Source organism: Coffea eugenioides, unplaced genomic scaffold (assembly GCF_003713205.1).
Source record: "Coffea eugenioides isolate CCC68of unplaced genomic scaffold, Ceug_1.0 ScVebR1_2205;HRSCAF=3194, whole genome shotgun sequence".
NCBI classification, from domain to species: domain Eukaryota; kingdom Viridiplantae; phylum Streptophyta; class Magnoliopsida; order Gentianales; family Rubiaceae; genus Coffea; species Coffea eugenioides.
Window position 1 is genome coordinate 35,195 of NW_020862671.1, and position 5,379 is coordinate 40,573.

General features: G+C 32.8%; 1 pseudogene; it reads right to left on the reverse strand.

Moving 5' to 3' along the window:
• Positions 1-200: 200 nt before the first annotated feature.
• Positions 201-1,721, reverse strand: LOC113756358 (annotated as a pseudogene).
• Between the last annotated feature and the right edge of the window lie 3,658 nt (positions 1,722-5,379).

Genomic DNA, 5,379 nt, shown 5'->3' on the forward strand with positions numbered 1-5,379 from the left:
GTAAAAAAGGCAAAATTTCCATTAGTATTTCAAGCACACGCCAATTCAGTACAAAGTATTGCTTCCTTCCATTCTTCTATCGGCTTCAATTTACTAATTTCTTGGATTATTGGGTGAAAGAGATTGCATATACAGCTTTCTATGAGAAACCACCAACCAGTACACGGACCTAAATACAAGAGAATGCTCTAGTTACACTATCAAGAAGAATCTACCAGTAATTTCAATGTGTCAGAGAAAATCCAAGTACAAACAGATTCAGAACAAACTGAAGACACCAATGAATTCCATGTAGAAAGTTCTGGTATTTTTATTTCGCTGATCATCTCCTCCAACCACATGATGGCTTTATAAGAACTTCCTGTCAAACAAAGACCTTGGATGAGTTTATTGTAAGTTTCATTTCTAGGCCACAAAGAGTTATTTGACATTTCCTCGACTATATTTCTTGCTTCAACATATTTACCTTCATTACAAAGGCCATCTACTAAGAGAGTATATGTCTCGTGGTCAGGTCCACAGCCAATCTGCCTGGACATCCACTCTAAGTACCTGATAGCAAACATAGATTTTCGTCTTTCAGAAAGACCTTTTATTACAGCATTGTATAGCTTCACAGATGGAACGCAATTTTTCTCCACCATCTCTCCTTCAAGTACTGCTACTGCATCATCAACTCTACCATCTCTACATAATGCAGCGACCTTAGCTTCAAAGACCAGTGATGATAGTCTGAAGCCTCTGTCCTGCATTTCACTCAGTACTTTATCACCTCCATTAATCTTTCCTTCAGAGTAAAGGTCAATGGCCATTGTTCTGTAACCATCTGTGTTTGGAACTCCACCTCTAATCAAAGCTTCATTTATCAAAATCTTCATGCTTGTAATATCCGCTCTGCCACCAGAATAGCATTCGCTAAGATCCGGATGCTTGCGGTATCGTTTTGGAGCCTTAAGTCCCTTTCTTAAAACTTTACCAAGAATATTTATTGCCTCCTCAACATCTCCATTATCACACAGAGAATCCAAGAGAATTCTGTATATAGCAACATCTCCGCTGCTACCCTTTTGGGATATCCTCCAGAACATTGAGTACAGCAAATGCGTAGCTTCATTGAGCCTCCCATCTTGACAGAGACCCCTCATGAGAATCCTATAAGTTTCCCTGTCAGGATTGCAGCATTGGTAATACATTTCTTGGAAAACATTTAAAGCAAGATCAGAACGATTCAACTGACACAGAGCATTTATAAGCAAATTCAGAGATTGGGTCGTAGACTTCACTTCCCAGCTAGAATAATTCTCCAGGAAGATGAGATGAGCAGTCTCTAATTTAGATTCTTTCACCATTATCTCCCAAAGTGTATTAAAAGATTGTGTCCAGCTCACGCAGTTGAATTGGGGAAGGCTTCTAAATAGTGCAATGGCTTCAACTAAAAGACCGGCCTTTGAATAAGTTCGGATGGCACCAGCAAAAACTGAATCTTGACATTCACAAGAGTCATCTCTCATTTGGCAGATCACTTCTTTCAGCTCAGCTATCCTGCCTGAGTTTCCAAGGATGCTGATAATTGTATTAGAGACAGGCCCATCGTATCGATAACTAGGGTATCAGCATTTTGCCTCTCTAAATATTTGAAGAGCCTTTAAAGGGTTTTTCTGGCTCCTTATAATTTGTGAGAGCTGTGTGGGTGTTAGAAGCCTTGGCAATCTTATATTCATTGCAGTTCAAACTTTAGACCTGAATCTGCAACAAGGCAAATATGCATTCTTCAGAACCTAAATGTATTTGTTGTTAAGTCGAAAACCACCTAACTGTTCTAAAACAAAGCTTTCTGGAAGTCATAGATGAATAATGCTGATAACAAATTATGCATATAAATCTATCAACAAGCCTGGGACAACAATACATGGCCTGATCATTATAAAATCAAGAAAATAAAGAGGAGCAGTGATTGTTTTCTGTTTCTCAATCAGAAAGGAGAAGTCACTCATAAGTTAAATAGCATATTCACTTTTCAGGTGTAATTCAAATTTTTGCACAGGACCAAAAATGGCACCTTATTTGCAGTTTTCAGAGAAAATATGTACTTAGATTCTTGCGGTTGCTGCATGTTGTATAGTATTATATTTCATATGTCATATTCTCCCATATTGTCCAGGAAAAAAAAAGCATGTTAGGTTATGCAGACAACGTGTTCACTGCTAATTCAAGAATACAAAAATTGCCTTCACTAACTTTATGCAGGATTCAAAAGTTCTAATGCTTGGACTAAATTTTTCCAAGCAAATAGCAAATTTTTAAACAGTAACCAGTGCAGTTAACATAGAGGTTCTCTTTTCATTAAGAGACGTAATTCTTTGTTACAAAATTGTTAATTACTTATTTCCAAACAATAAAGAGTGAATTGGAAAACTGCACACTTACCTCTAAAACTACTACACTTTGTCATCCAAGTATTCGAGTCAGAGCAAAATGGATCAACAAACACAGATTTAACTACCTATTTTGCTTATCTTTTGCTTTGGCTTAGACTACATTTTGCCAAGCGCATAATGAAATTTGAACAGTAACCAATGCAGTTAACATAGAGGTTCTTTTTTCGCTAGGAAGAGTAGTTCTTCCACGCAAAATTCTTAACTGCTTGTTTCCAAACAATAAAGAGTGAGTTAGAAAACCGCACATTTACCTCTAAAACTGCTACAAATTGTCATCCAAATACTCGAGTTAGCAAAATGATCAAATAAAAAAAGCTTCTAATTGCCCATTTGATTCTTCAGCTTTTGTGTTGGCTATTTATACTATATAACTATCACACAAATCAAAAATAAAAAAAATTCAAAAATTTAGTGTTGCATTACTCAATTTTCATATGGGCATTTCGTCGAACATTTTTCGCAATTAGACAGGTTCAGTCAATTTCCCGTTCCAACCCAACAGTCCAGTATTTTGAATTGATAAGAGAACGATAAAAATAGGGTTAATCTTATTTTTAGCCTATATATTACGGAGAATCATCAGGAATACAAGCCAAGTTGAGAATCAGAAAAAATTTTCGCCTGTTTACTGCATGGACCTTGATATGAAAGCTCCTCTGGCCAAGACAAGTGAACTATATAAGTATATGGACTTTGGTTGCCAATTAGCAATTACATTTCTGAATAGTTTGAATGTTCCAAAAAGATCAACATGAAAGGACATAATGCAACATTCGTAGTATTAATTTAAAGCTGAGAATTAACAATGGAATTATTGATGTTTGTCATTACATAATTGAATAGCTATAGTTCAAGTTCTGGATCAAATATACTTTGCAATCTAGGCAACATGTACGCTTGTCTAATAGTTAAGATAGTTTGTTAATAGTTCAACCTATAAACAAACTATAATAGGAAATAATAGAATGAGTTAGAACAAATAAAAAATTTTATTCTGATTATCTACATAAGTAATAAAAGAGCCAAAGAGTTTCGTTATTTTCACATGATTTTCATCATTTTCACGTGACTCTTTTCTTGTTTGTTTAGCACATTGCGCGCCTTCTCTTGCTCCAGGACGTTGTTCTCATTTCTTCTCTTCTTCTCTCTCACTTTTTCTCGTGTTTCTTCCTCTCTTTCTCTCTCCATTTCTTCTTCTTCTTCTTCTTCTCTCTCTCTCTCTCTCTCTCTCTCTCTAGCTTTTCTCCACCTCTTCTTGTTAGATCTTGTGCACTTCCTCTCTCATTCTTCCTTGTTTTAAGTGAGTTTTTTCTCTCTCCATTTCTCTAATCCACCTAGGGGTGAGCAAACGGTACAAATTCGGTAATTCGGTTAGCTGAATTCGGTTATTTGACTTATAGAAATTTAAACCGCTTTTAATTTCGAATTGACTATAACCTAATTCATTTCGCAACCGATTTCGAATTCGGAAATGGTAATGAATTCGGTTAACCGAATTCATTTATAAAAAAAAAACTGATTTTTTAAAAATTATTACTGATTTGATCCCCAAATTTATTCATAATTTAACACATTACTTATGTTCTAATCATTTTGTGGTTTAATTTAATTGGCATTTATTTGATCACTTATACCTAGAATCCTTAGTCTATGATTTAAGGAACACATAAAAAGTGATTAATTGAAACTAGAATAAACCTTAGACTATACAATGATTAATGATAATTTATGAATTTATAATTTACAATGATTAATAATAAGTAATATTAGTTACAAACTTACAAATTACAATGATTAGTGATAAGTTATATTAGTTACAAACTTAAAATTTATTTCAAATCAAAATAAAATTTGTTTACTTACATATGTTATTGTGAAAGTTAATACACTAATACATTGATTTGCAATTCATATGCATTCACTTACACTGCTTAGTTGTCTTGTCTATACTTAAATCCTTAAGATTAGTGAATAGAGAATATGAATTTTTATGTTAAATATGTAATGTAAATTTAGAGCACATTAATACTTGCAAATTATAGGTTACGCATTCAAATATTCAATAATTCAAACATGAATGATGTATCAAATTACCAATATCTAAATTCTAATTACTAATTATGTTTATTGTTTAATATTTAGTATTATACATATATGTATTAATTATTATCTAATTCTAGTCATGTTACTCATGTATAAAATAATAAGTATTATAGTTATGTTATATTGTTATGTATTACTATATATTTGTATTATTATAGTCATATAACAATTAGCAAATACTAAAATAATATATTGTACATTATTATATATTATTATTATTATAAGTATATGATAATACCATACACTAACTATTATTAATAGCATTTACCTATCTAATATAATAATATATTAGTAGTATATACTAATGCTAAATAGCATTTATCTATATACTATATAATTTTATAAACTAATTTGGTATTCGAATGCAGTAATGCGGTATCCTATTTCATTTTACCGAATTTGAATGCGGAATCAGTTATTACCAAATTCATAATCTCATTACCTATCTCATACTATATTAGAATTCAGTGAATTTGGTACGTACTGAATTTGTACCAAATTACCAAATACCCGATTTCAAATTACCAAATTGAATTTGAATTCGGTTATGAATTCGGTATGTACTGAATTTACTCATCCCTAAATCCACCCCTTCTCATCAGATCCTCTTCTCTTTTTGCTTTTTTTTTTTCTTTTCTCTTTTCTTCCTCACGGTTGTATTTGCTCGCCGGCAACATGGCCACAAAAGTGTTGGGCTAATGTTTTGAACTTGAACTCCATTGAATTGAACTCAGGTTTTGATTTGTGGTTTTATCTCGTCAAATCTTGTGTTTGAGTTTTTTCTTTTCTTTCTTTCCGGGCTAATTTTTTTTCTTTCCATTTCTCTAATCCATCCCTT